Here is a 20570-nt window from a genome sequence, read left to right as displayed (position 1 = left end):
TTATCCGGCAAACCTTAATACTTATATGGGTATATTCATCAGCATTGCTGTGCCTCTGAATATCTCATGTAACTTAGCTGGATAAGTCTTATTTGGCTAGCTTACATAGCCAGATATATTTTAATATTGGCCCCTATCTGGATAAATTTAGCTGGGTAGTGCTGAATATCAGTGCTATTTGGATAAAATGAAGTCCCACCCCCAAACTTCCCCCACACCTCTTTATCCGTGCAAGTTTTGCCACTGATGGTGGTGGGAGGGTGGCAAGGGAGAAGAGGGGGAGATGACGGGGAGGGTTATTTAAAACCCCAGGTTTGTCCAGCCAAGTCCCAGCTTAGCTGAATAAACTCTTTTCAATATCAACCTCTAAGGCATCAGATCCAGCTTCCCAAAGTGTTTCTCCCATGTGTCCATTCAGCATTGGTCTCTCACTATGCTCTAACCATGCTCCTTATCCTAGAATTATACAAACCTCATGCTCGTGTACTACAAGCTCAATTCAAGTTAACCCAGTGCTTCCTTTTATCTCTTTGCCACAGGTTTACCACTTGATTGACCTCTCCTTTTGGGAAACTCCTCACTTCTTTCAGGTAACCGTTGCTTACACTTCCTTTCACAGTACCTGCTCACTTAACCTCTTCCCAGATACCACCAGCTCCTCGGAGGAAGAGGAACAGCAGGAGGTCTTGCTCCAGCCCCGTCACCAGCAACAGAAGCCAGGCTGGAGCCCCACGCCACTCCTCCCAGTACCACCAGCAGCAGGGCTGGAGCTTAGCGTATCACCATCAGCCTAAGGGCTTCAGCTTGCCCCACTTCCCATTCAACACCAACAGCAGGGCTGCAGCCTTCCTCCATTGGCAAGCAGCCTTCACCCCTTTCTCCCTTCTATTGCTCCTCCTTTTCTATGGCCATCTCCCCCCCCCCCCCTCCCCATTTTGCCCTGGGACCTGAGGATGAAGGTCCTGGTGGGGTACCCTCTTTGGTGGAGGAGTCTCAGGATGGAATGCCCCACCTCTCAGCAGGCAGACAACAGAGCCATCTGCACCTCATGAGGCTCGATCTAGGTGAAGAGTGCTGGCTTCTCCAGCAGATCTCAGCTTCCATGAGGCTATGGACACAGCTGTTTTGCTTCATAATTCTTCCTTCCCCCTCCCTCTTTGCTTAGATTTTTTTTATACCTCTGGTGTAGTGTCTTTTTGTTTGGTAGATGGGGCCATATAACTCTTTTCATCATGGAGACAGGGCCTTCATGAGGAAAAAAATCTATAGAAAGGAGATACACAGAGAAGGGATGGGGAAGCCTCAAAGCAGGAGGTGTCAGAAACGATCGGGGCCCTATCCTAACCCAAGGGTGTCCTTAGTTACACATGTCAGTAATCTCAGAAAGCCATGCATAAAGAGCAAACCATCCAAATTCCCCCATTCAAGAAGCGCACACTACATGACTCGATAGAAAATACATCAGTCTGCCTGAACCTCCCACCTCACAGAATGCCACTCCTGGAAATGTCCTTTCAGCAGTAACAATTAGACAACTTTATTAAGGGTAATCAAATGCAGAACAGGCTAGATTAGCAGCTTACAATTCCCATCACACTAAGTAAAGTGCACAAAAAAAAAAAAAAAAAAGCCCAGTGGTACCAGCATGAAATAATATCTGCTCCTCACACAGACTCTATATCCTGCCAAACTGAGAGCTACAGTGTTCGCCATGAAGAGAACGTCAGTTCTTCCTTCTTCAGCGTGATGGAGACAATTGGAAAAGACAGAAAGGAACCAGGTTTTCTTCTCATTTGTCCCTATATTCCTGTTAGGAGCGCTCACTAAAAGTGTAGGCTAATGTTCTAGGAGTAAAGGTTTGTCTTCACGCTTAACACTGTCAGCCCCACAGGGGCCTGCTTCTTGCTACAATGCAGACAACCTTCCCTCCCACTATATCCTTAGCAAGAGAGAGAGGCCAAAAAGCACCACACTTCCCAGTGAATCCCACCTTTTGGGAGGGCAATTTTATAACGGCTCACAGAGGGCTAAAGTGTCCACATGTGGAAAGTGCACGCAGACTTCAGCCCACATTTTCACAGTGGACTTACACACATTAATCCGCTTTGAAAAGTAGCAGGTGTACCCAGAATTGCAGGTGGCATGCATGCACACATTTACATCCAATTGGGAGCAGCTGTTAATGGTTTCCCTAGCCCATATCCGCCCCTGGGAGTGCCTCTTTCCAGTATGCATAAATACGTGCAAAATTGCTTCCATTTACACTTTTATGTGCACAACACTTGGGGCAATTTTCAAAACAACCTATTTACATGCATAAAATTGTGCCTTACGCGCATGGATGCGTTTGAAAAATCAAGCTGTACAGGCACTACAAGTTTTTGCTGGCATAATCATTTATTTAAGTGACCTAATCTTTAGTCTGTCTCCACTGCTTAGCAGCTCCAGCTGATTGCTCATTAGCATCAGAGATTAAGTTAGAGGTGAAGGTCAGCTGTTATTTCCACCTGTCTCACTTCTTGCAGCTGGTTCACATCTGCCATCATGTGGGCCAATTATTGATATCAAATAGGAAATCACAAAGGGTGACAATTCCAACTACAACGTTAATAAACTGCACCTTTCTCACACAAGCACAAAGGTCAATGTGTAAACAAATGCAATACTATAAGCACATTACAACATGCCAGACATTGGCAGCTATTAGTAGCCAAACGTTTAGCAGCACATTACTACTTAATCTTTAAAAGCCACATCTTTATAGACTTTTCTTTATCTGCACTTGCATATATTCAAATGATCTGCATTACAAAGCTCAAAGTTACAGAGGGTATAACCAAAGCAACACATAATTTAAACTTGAAAAAAGCCTTCTGTTCTAATAGAATAAAAACATTTAAAATTCACAGCTTTTTAAAACTATTCATATTAGCAAAATGAGGACACCATTTAAAATCTAGTAGAAACATTGGTAAAACAGCTTTAAAGGACATTGAAGAGCAGCAAGGAGTTTGCATATACGTCAGAAATATCAGTGCATAGATTAATGAAAAGTACACATATACAGGCAATGTACATATAATTTACATCTATTTTCTAAATGTATATGCATATAATTACCACACCAAACAATTTCAAACATGTGCATGTAATTACCCTTAATTTATGTGCAGAGGTGGTTATTTTTGTAAGTGTATCCTCAGTCCAGTATATCCATAATGGCTAGCAGCGATAAACATGAAGAGAAGGATCGGTAAAAAGGACTTTTATTGAATCTTGCCCTAGGGCAAGATTGGATCCATATTGGATTGGCCATATTGGAGCCATATTGGATAGGCTTCCGCTTTGCTTCTTGGGACTATCCATAATGGCTGCCTAGAAGGGTCATGAAAATATTTTAACTAACATACTTTAACAATTATTATTGTATAAACACTTTTACCAATAATTAAATACTAATAATATAATTTAACAGTGCACCCGACACTCATTGAACATATCACCAACTTCCCATCCTAAAATCAATAGCTGTTGTCAATTATTCCCAAAACACTTCTAAATTTGGTCTCTTTATTCAACTAACGGCGTCTTTGTTGGGAGCCACCACAATACGTTGTATCTCAGAACAAGTTTTTTCTTCTAACACGTCTTTTTCTTTAATCCAGGACTTCCAAAACCTGTCTTTGGGACCCCACAGCCAGTCAGGTTTTCAGGATATCCACAACGAATATGCATGAGATACATTTGCATACCATGGAGACTTAGTATATGCAAATTTTTCTCATACATATTCATTGTGGATATCCTGAAAACCCAACAGGCTGTGAGGTCCCCAGGCAGGTTTGGGAAACCCTGCTTTGATTACTCCTCTGCAAAATGTGAGCTTTGTAAATTATCCCAGTACCATCATATCATACAGAAACACACACTAAACAAAAATAGAATACACAGCAGATCTCCTACCCATGAAACTGCACCTAATCTCTCAGCTTCTTCCTGCCGCTTCTCATCAAAAGTTCACATGGAAAAAAAGACTACACAAAAAAAAATGTTACTCATAAATGTTAAATATAACAATATAACAACAATAATAGCATTATCTTCACTTAATACTCTTCATCTTACCTCATAAACTGGACTCACACAGATTTAATCATGAATAGCTCAACCAGCACAACATTCCCATACATCCGGCGGTCATCACTGCCCGTCTAAATTCAAACCTCGGTGTCCATCTTTAATAAAAAACCCCTGTAACCAATGGCAAATGTCCTACATATCTCTCACCTCCCCACCCAAAATTGTTCAATGTATTCTCCACACTTCAACCAATCAACACATCTTTTGCTTATGACATTATACATATTTATTAATTTGGAAACAGTTGGCTGAAATGTAAATATTCTCTTTTTTAATTCCCTCCCCCTTTCTGGTCCTAGTTATTATTCCCTGTTTTTTGTAACTTTCTCACGTCCTAATTATTGTTTTAATATTTTTTAAGTTTCACACTATATTTAATGTTGAATTGGGAAATGTTTATCACTATGTTACTCCCTGCCTCCACACACATGTTAATTGTAAACCGGGTTGATGTGATTCTTATCATGAAACTCGGTATAATAAAAATAATAAATAAATAAATAAATAAATAAATTCTTAATCACCAATCAAAAATGAGCCATTACCAGTCATAAACAGGAGGCTGGGGCCCAATGTGCCCAGTGCTAATGATGTCCCTGGCTGGCACACACATTCTCAAACAGCAGACACACACAGCAGGCACACAGATTCACAGAGAAGCCACACATCAAATATAACAAGGACCAGCTTGGTAAATTGAAACACTGTTGTCTGAGAGGCTCAGGACTGGGACATAGAATGGTATGAGGTTCATTTCTGGAACAGATCTCACTCTGTCCATGTCAGTATGCAGAACACATCTGGCATGACCAGAAACTCTTAATTCCTGTTTAGTAAAAGAAAAGTATGATAGGGCCAGCCAAGTGACTCAGTGGCAGTGCTGTGCACCACCATGTGGAAGGTTTCTTGTTTGATCCCCGAATAGGGTCTTCTGCTCTTCAGGTCTGCTGGGATTGAGGGTCCAGTGGAGACAGCATTCACAGTTCCTGGGGGGGGGGGGGGGGGAGAGAGAGAGCTATACTAGGGGCCAGATTTAGTGTCTGTATTTAGACCTGTATTTTAATCCAGTGTGTTATTACAACAACTGTTCTCAGGTGTGAACTAGTATAGGTATAGAAACTGTGTGTTTAAGAACATAAGAACATAAGAAATTGCCATGCTGGGTCAGACCAAGGGTCCATGAAGCGCGGGGATTTACTTCTCCCTCTGGGAGGCGTAAATCCCCCAACAAAGGTAGGGGGGGGGGGGTTTAGACAGGGCCGGGGGGGGGGGTTAGGTAGAGGAAGGGAGGGGAAGGTGAGGGAAGGGCGTTAGCGAATTCCCTCCGAGGCCGCTCCGATTTCGGAGCGGCCTCGGAGGGAACGGAGGTAGGCTGCGCGGCTCGGCGCGCGCCGGCTACACGAAATCGGTAGCCTTGCGCGCGCCGATCCAGGATTTTAGCAGATATGCGCAGTTCTGCGCGTATCTACTAAAATCCAGCGTACTTTTGTTTGCGCCTGATGCGCCTACAAAAGTACGTGAGGGCGCCCTGTATGAAAATCTACCCCTAAGAAAAGAAGAGGCTACTTCCTCTGCACTCTGTACGAGAAGCAGGAAGTTGTTCTGTCTCCAACTCTTTGTGCACACTATTAAAGGTTTTCCATGTGCTTTACAGATTCTGCTTGTCTTACTTGCATTTCTGCTAACTCTCTGCTATCAGGTTATGGGCCCAGAACTGCAGCAAGCCCTGGCAGGACCCCTTTGGATTCTGCCAGGTACTTGTGACCTGGCTTGGCCACTGTTGGAAACAGGACACTGAGCTTGACTGACCCTTGGTCTAACCCAGCATGGCATGTTCTTATGTTCTTATGATCTAACTGTAACAAACACAGGACTGCAGTCAGAATAGTTCTGAAAGACAGAGCAAACCAAACAAAACCAAAAAGGCAGAGACACAGGAAATGGCAGCCATTGTTAGTACTGCATTTAAGTTTGCAGTTGCTTATCTGACTAAGCAGAACTACCAGACACTGAAATTTAAGGTGCAGATGCTGCTTCTCCGAGAAGGTATGTGAAATGAATAGAAGAGGCTGTCTCTGCCCCAGTCACACAGGAATGGGCTGAAAAAAAGGTCAGCAAGCTCAAAGAAATCAAAGACTTTCATGTTTTAGCCCTGCTGCTCAGTGGTCTCCCAGATAGTTATGAGGCACTTGTAACAGCACTTAATGCTAGACCAGAAGATGAGATTAATAGAATGTGTTAAAGGCAAGCTTGTAGATGAATATAATCGCAAAGCAGAAAGCACAAATCATGGTGAATCAGCCTTGCATATGCAGGCCTGTATTTCTAAAAGCTCTACTAAGAAATGTGAAACAAAGGAATGTTTTGTGTGCAAAAAGCCTGGTCAATTAAAGGCAAACTGCAGAGTTTGGAAAGCTAGAATGATCTAACTACTGAAACAGAGTGCAAGACAAAAAGCCATAAATGTTGTGAGTCTGAAACTAATTCTGATGCTGAATTTGCATTTAATGCTAATACAGGTGCAATTTCACAAAATACCTGGTGTATTGACCCAGGTGCCACAAGTCCTATGACAAATGATAAAAATGTCTTCACTCAATTTAACCAGAATAAATCTAAAAGGATGCGTAAGACTGAAACCAGATAAAATTCTACATAAAGGAAGCACATAAATATTAAAAAGGGTCGTGGACAGTGAAGATCCATGGGGTACACCATGTTGTCCTCTGCCACGTTCCTCTAAAACTTCACGTCATACTTCAACCAAGCCCCCCCCCGTTGTGCACCTTCATCATTGTGTCTAAATATCTGATTAAGTAAGGAGCATGCTCTGGCTCGTGTTCCACTTTGACGTTCATGAAGATATGAAATGCTGCTACCCAATTGTGCATATTTTTTTTAAATTTTGGGTCTCTTCTCTTTACCTCTCCTCCTGCTTCCTTGTCCTTTGCTTCACCCTTACCACCATCATGGTCCCTGATCAGCAGAGAGAATATATCTATAAACTCTTGTTTCCAAATTTTTTTCTTGATTTTTTTGGGGAACACTAAAAGCAAGCGAGTTAACCCTACATAAAACTTCCTCCTTGCATGCAAGTGTCAAGACTGACTGCATGAGGGAAGCCCCCACTGGGGAAGTCGTACCCTGTTGGACAAATGAAGGCCCAGAATCTGCCCCCCACATACTCATGGCTGAACCAGCTTTTACAGCTGCCCACTTTTTCTTAAATGATTTCAATGCATTCTGCATGACAGTAGCTAGGGCTAATTCTTCATTGCTACTAGGTGGAGGAAGATTCAGAATCAGTCACTCCATGCTACCAAAGTCTTACCTTGATCCACCAATCATGGACCTGCACTGCCCTTTGGAGAGGAAAGAATATTGCAGTATTGTGGGGAAACTCTGCCCCTTCCTGTCTGATGACTGCCATCAGGGACTGCTGAGTCTGACATGTGCTGCCGCAGCCAGTCCGTGCCATGCATCTCCACCTGCTGACGGAGCTCCAACATGAGGTCCTCAATATCTTGCTGGCATGTACTGGGGCTGCCTTTATCACTGTGAGGGTAATCACAGTTCGATCTTTTTCCTACTCGCAGCACCAGTTTGGGGGATGGGTTAGCCTTCCACGCTCTCCCCATACCAGCCGCCCCTTTCCTCCGAGTTGATCCCCAGGCCTTATTAGCATGCGTATGGGTTGTGAGCCCTTGTGAGAGATGGACGCGTCACGCCTCTTTGGAGCCATCCGATTACTTACTGTAGCACCTAGCTTGAGACAGAAAAGCTGAAAGTGAAGAGAAAAAATGTGGAAAGTTGAAAATTCTGTATCTTCCCTCCACTGTGGGTTTGGTTTTTTTTTTATATAAAAACCTCAGAAGCCTCCTGGATCAGCACCCGGACATAGCCATCTGGAAAGAATGAGAAGGGGGGGGGGGGGGGGGGGAGGTGGATTACCGCTCACACCCATGTAGGCATAAGCTAGCACCCACACCCCAACTAGGGTGTTACCCAGAAGATGAGGCTCAGCCCCCTAGCAAACAAAGACCTGTGCCATGCAAGAGCACTTGTCCCTGAGCACGGCTGCCAGCCTGTCTTGCAGCAGTCTATATTGAAACATCTGTCAAACCCCAAACTGATAATCACTACTTCAAAGAAAAATAGCCTCCTTTACCAAACATGTCTGCCAGCATCCCCTGCCTCTCTTTACCAAAACGGCCACTGCAGCCTCTAACATACTCAGTTTTAAGATGGCCGCCAGAGAGCAACTTGCCCTCTACCAAAATAGCCGCTGCCTTGCCCTCCTGCCCTCTACAAAGAAGGCCACTGCCTTTCTCACCTGCCCTTAATCAAAATGGTCGCTGGCCTGCTACCCTGCCCAAGACAAAAATGGTCACCATCAAATCTCGAGGTCCCAGTCTCGGAGCTGAACAAGCCCTTCACTTTTAGGACTCCTCCCATCCCATCTCCACGATCGCAAAACTGTTCGATCATTAGGCTACCAGGATTCCCATCGCAGTGACTTGGTCCACCTCCCTTGGGGCAAGGGACGCCTGGTCCGGCCACATCACACACCTGCTGCATCCTGCTCGACTCCGGGGGCGCTTTCCCATATGGCTGCCACAACCCCATCAGCCTAGCCCAATTTGGGCGACACCCAAAATCGCAGCAGCCGCTTCCCAGTAGTTGAGTTGCCACGGTGCCCTCCCCAAATCCCAGTCGTTCTCTCTCTCTCATGCAACAAAGCCACTGCCAGGACAACTGCACCCCATAGACGGACCTCTCCATCCTACGACTAAACATACAATCATCTGAAGCCATCCCTACCTCTTGATGACCTCCTACTGACCCTCGACAGCACCATCAATGCATCGTTGCTGACCTCCTCCGTCTCACTCCTGGCCTTGCCCCACTGAATCCACATGGAAAAAAACTGCAAGCAACCAGGGGAATGCTGCAATGCTGCTCATGCGTGATCCGCTGACAAATCTTCGAGCAGCAGCTGAAGCAATCCAGGCAGAAGAATTCAGGAGGGTGAGCTGAGAATGCTGAAAGACATAGCAAGCAGAGGCGAAAAGGGGAGCTCCTGCTTGTAGACTTTCCTTTTGAATTCCCACTTCAGCCAATCCCATGCTGTCCTACTCCCCCCCCCCAATCCCTGCCTCGCATCCCACCCATCCTGAAACTTAATCCCTTCCTTGTAGCTGAACTACCCGCAGATTATCTCAGGCCTCTCTGTCCCTATTGTGCCCTGATTATCTCAGGCCTCATCTTAATATGTTCCTAATCTTGAAAGCAACCTGCTCTCAGTGAAAAAGCTTACCAGGCAAGCTAACTTTGTAATATTTAAAGGGGACTGCTGACCTATGGCAAATGGAAGTTACACAGTTGCAGAAGGCAAAGTCTCAAAGCTATATCAATTAATCTGCAGTGAAGTTGTTAATGCTGCTAAGCAAGAACATCATGTTAATTGTATTCATGTACGGCACTGTCATTTAGGGCAGAGAAATAGGAAGCTAGCTCAAAAATAACAAGGTGATGGTATCAAAATTGATCCGTGCAGTCAAGTAATGAACTGAACTAGCTGCATACAAGGAAAAATGTCAAGGAAATCTTTTCTAAAAATCAGTAACAGCAGAGCTGAAAGGTGATTGAATCTGATTTGCACAGATGTGTGTGGTCCAATGAAAAATGAGACTACAGGAAAAAAAAATTTTTTCTTACATTCATAGATGATTTCTCAAGATTTATGGCAATTTACCTGCTGCCCAGCAAGGATGGGAAGTCTCTGAAAAACTTGAGGAATATCTTGCTAATGTATGCAACAAATTTGGCAGTTTTCCTAAAGTACTATCTGCAGACAATGGCACAGAATATACAAGTGGCAAAATACAAGCTATTCTGAAAAAACATGGGATTGCATTCCAGACCACGGTTCCATATAACCCACGACAAAATGGTGTGGCTGAAAGAATGACTAGGACACTTTGTGAACGTGGGCGAAGTATGCTGTTTGGCGCAGATATGCCACTTACCTACTGGAAAGAAGCCATCATGACAGCCTGCTCTCTCCAAAATTGATTATGGGGAAAGGCAATTGAAAGGACTCCATGTGAGTCATGGAATGGGAAGAACCCTAACCTGCAGCATGTTAAAATATATGGAAGCAAAGGGTTTGTACATGTTCCAAAGGAAAAGGGCACAAAGTGGAATGCGCGTGCACAAGAAGGCTGCAGCGAGTCACAAAAGGATGACAGAATCCTGTACAGAGATACCAAAGAGGTAGTATTTAGCAGGAGTGTCGTGATTAACTTTTCATGAAATAACACAAGAAGTACAGCTTGAGCAAGAAGCTCAAACACCTCCGTCTGAAAATGAGCAAAGACATACTGAAGTTACTATAGATGATGATGCAGTTAATACGGAAGAGGAAGTGGAACAACAACTTCAGTCTTCCCTCAGGAAATCCACAATGTAGCGCAAGGGTATCCTGCCTAAAAGTGTATCCTACATTGCTCAGATACCACCACAACCTGAGCCAGAGTCCTGGAAAGGCATGCAAAAATTGCGAACATTTAAAAGATAATAATGGATTAAAGCTGCTGCTGAAGAGATGGAATCTCTTAAATAACTCAAGATGCGGGAGCTTACAGAGTTACCCCCAGGAAAACATGCTATAGGATGTATATGAGTTTTAAAATCAAGTGCAACTCTGAGGTGGAGAGAGAGAGACCTGTGCGCTAGGACCTCGCCTGGTTCTACTTGGAGTAGCGGAGAAAAAAAAGAACTTTTTTTCCTGGTCGAGAGGGAGGCGGAACCCCGCCCCCTTTGATGTCATCGGAGTGCCCCGGGACAGCTATAAAAGAAGGGCACAGTGGCGCGCAGGTGAGGTGGAGAGAGAGAGACCTGTGTGCTGGGACCTCGCCCGGTTCTACTTGGAGTAGCGGAGAAAAAAAAGAACTTTTTTTCCTGGTCGAGAGGGAGGCGGAACCCCGCCCCCTTTGATGTCATCGGAGTGCCCCGGGACAGCTATAAAAGAAGGGCACAGCGGCGCGCAGCCGCCAGTGCGCACTGCCGAAGCCGCGTGCCAAAAGGGCGTGCCCCTGGAGGAAATTATGGGAAGGAAGAGAAAATCAAAGACAATCGCCTCCTTGCCTACCACCACTCCCATGACAAAGAGAGTTGGCCCAATGGACTCCCATGTGGTGTTTGCTGGTGAGTCTGCTGTTGGGGGAATAATTGAGAGGAATTCCTTTTTAGGAACCACTCATACCCCCATGGCCATACAATCTTCCCCATCCCCCGCACGAGAAGTAACACATGCAGTCAATGAAGTTATAGCCCATACGGGAGGAGTGATACAAACCCAAAGTGGTAATGAATCACCACCGGAACGGACTATACATACAGATTTAACTTTGGGTGGCGAGGCAACTGATGTTTGTGTTAAGGTTAAATGCCCCTCCATCATTTCTGTAACAAGAAATGAAGGAGAAGAAAACATTGCTGAACCAGATAAGGTAACACTGTTAGATGTGTGGAAGTTGTCTGCTAAGATAGACAAGAAAATGTCAGGGTTTATGTCAAATGTACAGACCTTTTCAGTGGAAGCGAGGGAAAAATTTGTAGAACTGGATAAAAGAACTGAGAGACTAGAACAGGAAGTTGCAAAATTGAACCCTGTGGTAAATAATAGGGATGTGAATCGTTTTAGGACGATTAAAATTATCGTCCGATAATTTTAATATCGTCTTAAACCGTTATGGAACACAATACAATACAGATTCTAACGATTTATCGTTATAAATCGTTAGAATCGTGAGCCGGCACACTAAAACCCCCTAAAACCCACCCCCGACCCTTTAAATTAAATCCCCCACCCTCCCGAACCCCCCCCCCAATAACTTAAATAACCTGCGGGTCCAGCGGCGGTCCGGAACGGCAGCGATCCGGAACGGGCTCCTGCTCCTGAATCTTGTCGTCTTCAGCCGGCGCCATTTTCCAAAATGGCGCCGAAAAATGGCGGCGGCCATAGACGAAAAAGATTGGACAGCAGGAGGTCCTTCCGGACCCCCGCTGGACTTTTGGCAAGTCTCGTGGGGGTCAGGAGGCCCCCCACAAGCTGGCCAAAAGTTCCTGGAGGTCCAGCGGGGGTCAGGGAGCGATTTCCCGCCGCGAATTGTTTTCGTACGGAAAATGGCGCCGGCAGGAGATCGACTGCAGGAGGTCGTTCAGCGAGGGTTCCGGCGCCTCGCTGAACGACCTCCTGCAGTCGATCTCCTGCCGGCGCCATTTTCCGTACGAAAACGATTCGCGGCGGGAAATCGCTCCCTGACCCCCGCTGGACCTCCAGGAACTTTTGGCCAGCTTGTGGGGGGCATCCTGACCCCCACGAGACTTGCCAAAAGTCCAGCGGGGGTCCGGAAGGACCTCCTGCCGTCCAATCTTTTTCGTCTATGGCCGCCGCCATTTTTCGGCGCCATTTTGGAAAATGGCGCCGGCTGAAGACGACAAGATTCAGGAGCAGGAGCCCGTTCCGGACCGCTGCCGTTCCGGACCGCCGCTGGACCCGCAGGTTATTTAAGTTATTTGGGTGGGGGATTTAATTTAAAGGGTCGGGGGTGGGTTTTAGGGGGTTTTAATGTGCCGGTTTTTCGATTTTTCGATTTTTCGATTTTTAACGATTTTTAACGATTTTTCACGATATTTTACCCCCCCAAACGGCAACAATACGATTCCCTCCCCCTCCCAGCCGAAATCGATTGTTAAGACGATCGAGGACACGATTCACATCCCTAGTAAATAAGTTGCAGACTGTAAATGTTGCTTCTATTAAAGATAATATGATACTACATAGTAGAGTAGAAAGCCTAGAGAATGAATTAAGATCAGGCAATTTAAGATTGCTAAATTTCCCTATTTCTAGACTGATGTCGGCAGAGGAGTTATATAAAAAATATGTAATAGAAATATTGCAGTTTGAAGTAGAGAAAATACCCTTACTCTCTAGACTGTACTATTTACCTACAAGAAAGATAGAGCAGAACCAGGAGGGGGGAGTAGATAATTTAGAAAGTCCAGGGGTTTCTACCTTTTTGGAAGATTCCCTGGACTTGATAAACCCTAGAGCAACTTTGCTTATTTCTTTTTCTTTGAGACGGGATAAAGACTTGTTTTTTCATAAATACTTTCAAAACAAAGATCGAAATTTCTGTGGACAGAAAATACAAGTCTTCCCAGACGTTTCCCGTGCAACACAAGCACGGAGGAAACTTTTCTTATCAATGAAACAATCGGTGTTAAATATTGGGGCTAGTTTTTTCCTAAAATTCCCGTGTAAATGCCAGATTTTGTTTCAAAACAATAAGTTTATATTTCTAGATCCATCCCACCTGCAACGCTTTATTCTAGACAAATCCCAAGTTTTATGAAAGGGCAGTGAGGGGATATATGATTGTATAAGAGAATTGTCAATGTTGCAGTGTTAATAACTCTTTTCTCCTCCAAATATGTGGGCTAGAATACATTTGTTTTTCCTGTATAATTTGAGATGCAAGAAATATGTTATACTTGATTATATCATTTTTTGTAAATGTTATAATTTGAAAAATATAACAAAAAAAAAAATCAAATGCAACTCTGAAAGTACAGTTCATAGGTATCAGGCAAGATTAATGGCAAAGGGTTTTTCTCAAAATATGGGGAATATTATGATTCTACTTTTCCACCAGCGGCTAAGCAAAGCACTTTCAGCACTGTCATTACTATAGCTGCCTTGAGAAATATGGAAGTGAGACCTTATGACATCAAAGCTGCTTTTCTCAATGGTGATATTGAAGAGGAGCTGTATATGGTACAACCTGAAGTTTGCATTAAAAAGGAAAAAGAGCATCTTGTCTGCAAACTACAAAAATCTCTCTATGGTCTTAAGCAATCAGCTAGAGCATGGAACTGCAAAATAAACAACATTTTGCTAGAACTAGGGTTCATGCAAAGCAAGGCCGATCCATCCCCATACTCAAAGGATATGTTGACTCTGATTGGGCCAATGATTCCAGTGATCGTATCAACAAGTGGGAACTTGGTGACAGTCTAATTTTTTGGTCCAGTAAAAAGCAAATGTCAGTTGCACTATCATCAAAAGAAACTGAATATATTTCAGTGGCCTGCACTAGTAAAGAAGTTGTTTGGCTGCGTCAGCTACTACGAGATATTGGAGAATCAGTTGCTCAGTCAACAGTCTTATTTGGGATAATCAAGGATGTATAAAGCTTGCAAATACTGAGAAAATAAATGCCAGAACCAAGCATGTCGATGTCAAATATCGTTATCCTTAAGATTTAATGGAACAAATGGTTATTGTGTTTGAATATTGCGAGTCTGACAATGTGCTAGCAGATATTATGATTAAGCCAATTCCAAATTCATAGTTTGTAAGTATCAGATCTAAGTTGGGACTTATCTGAGAAGTAATTGTTGAGTGTGGGTGTTAGACCTGTATTTTGAATCTAGTCTCAGCTGTGTACTAGCATAGGCATAGAAACTATGTTTGACAGTATTATGCTGCTTAAAGTTTAAAAAAAAATGAGGGGGCTACTTCCCCTGCATCCTGTACAAGAAGCAGGAAGCTGTTTTGTCCTTATCTTTTTTTGCACACTATTAAAGGTGTTCCATGTGCTTTTCAGATTTTGCTTGTCTTACTTGCATTTCTGCTAAGTCTCTGCTATCCATGTTGATGATACAGAGTTCCAGACAGATCTCCAGTGCATGGTCCCCAGCCTAGGACCATTCTTACAAAGGAGATTTGGCAGGAGTGGGACGTGAAATAAAAAATAGGGAGAGAAATCCCCATGTAGTTGCAAATGAAGACTCATGGTGCCAGAATCCTAGCCCTCATTCTGATTGATCTGTAGGCCCAAAGGTTAAACAAAGGTTAAACAAAACAATGATAGCCTTTCAGATACTTGAAAGGTTTAAATGATCTAAAGACAATGACAAACCTTTTCCATTGGAAAAAAATCAGCAGAACCAGGGGTCACGATTTGAAACTCCAGGGAGGATGACTCAGAACCAATGTCAGGAAGTATTTCTTCACGGAGAGGGTGGTGGATGCCCGGAATGCCCTTCCGGAGGAAGTGGTGAAGACCAAAACTGTGAAGGACTTCAAAGTTGCGTGGGATAAATACTGTGGATCCATAAAGTCTAAAGGATGTGAATGAAGAGAAGAGGCATGGGGGTAGCTTGCGGGAATTACGGCTACTACCTGGAGATTAATACCCTTATTCAATAAACATACTCACTGTTAATGCAACTCCGGCATTGCTCTATGCTTCAACAGCAAGAGGAAATGTGGAAAAAAAGGATTTGCATTCACAAAAAAAACAGGGAGTAGCTTGCTTGTTGCCCCGGTTACTACCCCAAACCAAATAAGTCTGATACTTCAATGCATATCCAGCATTGCTCTCTGCTTCAACAGCAGGGGGGAAAGAGGAAAAGAGGATTTAGACAACTAACAAGGACTGAATGGCACAGGCTGGGTAAACAAGCATGGGAGTAACTTGCTTATTGCAGCAATTGCTACCCCTGACCAATTGAGCTGGATGTTTCGCTTGGATGCAGCTCCAGCGCTGCTCTCTACATCGATGGCAGGGGTGGAGGGAAACTGGAACCAGGGGGTTGCTGATGGGGGACCAAGAGTAACAGATAAGCATGAGGAAAAAAAATAAAGTGAAAAGCTTGCTGGGCAGACTGGATGGGCCGTTTGGTCTTCTTCTGCCGTCATTTCTATGTTTCTATGAGAATTATTGAGAAGAAGCAAGAAAGGGATGAACCAAAATGTCACCTCTGGAAAATAATGTAGCCCTAATATGGTTTAACAAACCATGGATGAAAATTAAATTATATTTCCACATGTATTGATTAAGTTGAAGTCAACACCCCGAAGCTTGAGTTGCTGACTACTCAAATTAAAAACAAGCTGAGTGATAAATCATGGATCAAAGTGATGTTGTTACCTCTGTGTTAATTTAGAGCAATTTCATTAGATGTGCCACAACCCTGGTCCTCAAGATACAAATTGTGCCTCATTCTTCAGGATTAATACACACAAATATTCATCAGGCTTGTCTGCAGACCTCCAGCCTGAGAACCAGATTTATTTAAATAGCTTGTTAATGTTTACCCCAAAACAGAATTGTTTGTGACTTTTGAAGGCCAAGGATGTATACTCAAAAACTAAATGATCCCCATTGTTTATTTAAGTTGCTAAATTTATGGAAGCATTGGGGGAGCTGAGACCAGCTTGAAGAAGAGACAGCTCAGGGGGGATATGATAGAGGTCTACATAATCATGAAAGGACTTGAATGGGTAAATGTGTATCGGTTATTTACTCTTTCAGATAATATAAGGACTAGGGGGCACTCCATGAAGTTAGCAAGTAGCTCTTTTAAAACAAATCAGAGACAATTCTTTTACACTCAACGCATACTTAAGCTCTGGAATTCATTGCCAGAGGATGTGGTTACAGCAGTTAGTGTAGTTGGGTTTAAAAAAGTTTGGATAAGTTCCTAGAGCAGAAATCCATAAACTCTATTAATCAATAAGGATTAGTAGCTTGGGTTCTATTCATTTAAGTTTGGGTACTTGCCAGGTACTTGTAACTTGGTTGGCCACTATTGGACACAGGATACTGGGTGTTGCATATGTGGACCCTTAGGTCGAGATGAGGTTGGTGCTACCTGCAGGGCTCTTCCCTGCAGGTCCTCGTTGTTGGTAGATGGAGCTGGCTGGAGCTGAGGCCCAATGGGACCTTCACTGATACCAGTCCATGTTCCCTGCAGTTTGAGCCCTTGGATGCCTGGGCCGGCTGGCTTAGGTACGGGCCTCTGAATGGTGAAGGATCCGTTGAAAGGCAGAGGGCCAGCAAGAAGTGTGGTCAGTTCATGCCAAGGTTGGGTAGGCAGCAGGTGGAGTCAAAGACGTATCAGAGGTCAGGGCAGGCTGCAAGCAGCAGAGTTGAAGACAAACCAGAGGTCGGGGCAGGCGGCAGACGAGCAAAGTCCAGAGGAGGTCCAAGATCAGCTAAGAGTCAGTCCAGAAAGAAGGTGAAATTAAGAGCAATCCAAGGTCAAAGCCAAAGAGACTATCCTAGGGCAGATGAAGTGAGAGGAAGTGAAGAACCAGGAACCAGATTTCAGGAGGCACCGGAATGAGCAACCAGCTACTCTCAGGGAGTTCAACCTGTTGCTGAGGCGTCTAGGGCTCGTCTGGGTTGGCCTTAAGTAGGAAGGCCTGGTGATCTTAGCAGAGTGTACCGTGGAGGATTTCCCACCATGGGCCCTTTTAAAAAGTCGGACATGCCTAAGGATGCTCACTCAGCTGAGTGGTGACCCAGCGCAGCACGGCCTAGACTGCATGGCGGCCTGCTGCGTCTCAAGTCATAGGGCCGTCTCAGCATCGGCAGTTCTCCCTCTGCCCAGTGTTCGAGGTAAGAGCAGCCAGCCACTGGGCGAGCCCATGGCCAACTGAGTGCAACACTGGGTTTGATGAACCCTTGGTCTGAGTCAGTATGGCATATCTTATGTTTTTATGTTCTTATTTAGAATACTTTGATTATTCCTACTATAAATATTACAAAATATTTTACTGAACCTTTATTCATGAAATGCATTTTTCTTTCTTTTATTTCTATTCCCCTTTTTGCATAAGAACATAAGACTTGCCATATCAAGCCCAGTATCCTTTTTCCAACAATGGAAAATCTAGGTCATAAGTACCTGGCAGGATCCCAAAACCTTGATAGATTCCATGCTACTTATCCCAGAGATAAGTAATGGATTTCCCCAAGGCCACCTTAATAACAGTGGCCTTGGGGAAATAACGGTTTGTGACCTTTTCTTCCAGGAACTTGTCTAAACCTTTTTTAAAACCAGTTATACTAACAGCATTCACCACATCCTCTGGCCACAAATTCCAATATAATTATGCATTGAGTAACATGCTAATGACAGCAGAAAAAGGCCATCTGGTCCATCCAGTCTGCTCAGCAATTTTCCTATGGTAGTAACCTCCGCCTTGTGCAAGTTACCCCCATGTTTCTATTAAGGGTAGTTGTTACGCATGTCGGCCACGGGATTGCGCGGCCAGCTTCCCTCACCCATCAGGACCCCGGAGCAGATCCTTCCTCTTTAGCAGTGGCACGAAAATGCCAACCCCATGACTCTTCAAGGTGTCAAGGAACGCCGCCAGCACCTCAAACCCAACTGCAGCATAGGTGCACACGTGCGCCCCCCATCAGGTCTTAAAGGGACTGCGGCGGGAAAATTCCTGTGGTTCCCTGCTTTTGTCATCAAGCAGAAACTATTTCAACCTGGTCCCTGCTCTCCAACCTTGCCTCTGCAACAGTTTCTCCTGGAAGCTGCTGGCTGCATTTGGTTCTGCTCCCCATCGTGTTTGGTTCCTGCCCCTTGGTGCCTTCTGCCCTTGTTCCTGTCTTCCTGGTCCTGCACTCTCCTCTGAACCCATCCTGCTCCTTGCCCTCTGGACTGACTCTTGGCCTCAACCAATATCTGGATTCTGCTGTCTGCTGCCCGTCTTGACCCTTGGACTGTTCCCTGGATTCCACTGCTAGCCGCCCGTCTTGACCTTTGGACCTGTACCTGGATTATACTGTCTGCTGCCCATCTCGACCCTTGGACTGTCACTGAATTCTGCTGCTAGCCACCTTTCACAACCTTTGGACCGGTACCTGGATTCTGCTGCCTGCTGCCCATATCAACCCTTGGACTGTTCACTGGATTCTGCTGCTAGCCACCTGTCTCAACCTTTGAACCAGTATCTGGATTCTGCTGCCTGCCTCGTCCCCGGACTGGTATCTAGATCTGCTTCCCGATGACGAGAGCCTGGTGGATCCTCTGTCAGGTAAGGATCACACTCGTTTCGGCTCAGTTGTCCACTGTCATAAAAGCTTGCAGAGGCCATGGACCCAGCAGATCTCTCTGGCCTCCAGGCCATTCCAGGACTTACACAAAAAATCCAACAACAGCAGCAATTCTTGGAGGTCCTTGCTGGTTCAATGGAACACTTCAACACCCATCTAGATGCCTCTACTGCTCCAACTAGCAAAGCATCTACTGTTCCTCCTTTGGCTCCTCCGGCAGCGGCCACCATCCATTTTCCAATATCTCCCAGATATGCAGGAGACCCTAAGTTGTGCCAAGGATTCTTGAATCAGTGTTTTAGGCACTTTTCTTTGCAACTCATGCACTTTTCCAGTGATTCCATCAAGACGACCTTTATCCTTTCCCCTTCTTAATGGGAGGGCCCTGGCTTGGGCATCACTGCTTTGGGAGTGAGGCTACATCATGCTTCAGGGCCTGCAGCAGTTCGAAAGGCATTCAAGTTAGTCTTTGATGAACCTGGCCTGTTGCGGTTCTGGCCGCAAGCGCTGCGACCAGACCCTTACCTCCGTGCTTCTGGACCTACTCCCACATATGGAGGCCTGGTTTGCACCCTGTTTGGTGGCATTCCCGCGGAGGCTGCGCCGCCGGGAAGCTTCCCATGGACGCCCTGCTTCTAGGCGCGCATGCACGCCACTTGGACGCTTTTCTAGGCCGTTTCCCGCCAGTGGTGACTCCACCCACTTCCTGGCGTCAGATGCCGCGGCCTTGATAAGCCGGCCGCGGACACTCAGTCTTTGCCTTGCAATGGGCTTACCTCCTGGTTCCCTGTTGCATCGTGCCCCGGAGTGAGTTGCCTTGCTACTCGCTCCATTCCTGCTTGCCTGCTACAGTACCTGCTTGGTTCCTGCTTGCCTGCTACAGTTCCTGCCTGGTTCCAGTACCCAAGTCTTGCTACAGTTCCTGCCTGGTTCCAGTACCCGAGACTTGCTACAGTTCCTGCCTGGTTCCAGTACCCGAGTCTTGCTACAGTTCTTACCTGGTTCCAGTACCTGAACACTGTTACAGTTCCTGCCTGGTTCCAGAACCCGAGCCCTGTTACAGTACTTATCTACTGTCCTAGTCTGGTTCCAGTTCTCAGTCCTGATCAACAACCCGCCTAAGTCCCAGCGGCCGGGCCCCTACGGGCTCCTCCCGGGGGAGCTTCGGCTTCCAAGGGTGAAGCCGCCTAAGTCCCAGCGGTTGGGCTTCTACAGGCTCCTCCCGGGGGAGTACCAGCTTCCAGGGTGAAGAGCACCTCTACGTCCTGCCTGAACATCTGCCTCCCGGCCTGCCATATACTAGAGATATTGACCACCTTTCCCAGTCTCCTGCAGGTTGGCCTAATGGTCCACTAAACAGACTCCATAACATGACCAACAGGACACCATGAGATCAGACCTATTACACCTATGTCAGTGTTCAAAAACCCTGGCAGAATACGCTATTGAGTTCTGAACTATGGCTTTGAAATTGAATTGGAGGGAGGATAGTCTTCG

The sequence above is a fragment of the Rhinatrema bivittatum genome, chromosome 5 (assembly GCF_901001135.1).
Source record: "Rhinatrema bivittatum chromosome 5, aRhiBiv1.1, whole genome shotgun sequence".
NCBI classification, from domain to species: Eukaryota; Metazoa; Chordata; class Amphibia; order Gymnophiona; family Rhinatrematidae; genus Rhinatrema; species Rhinatrema bivittatum.
Note: the sequence above shows the minus strand (reverse complement) of the source record.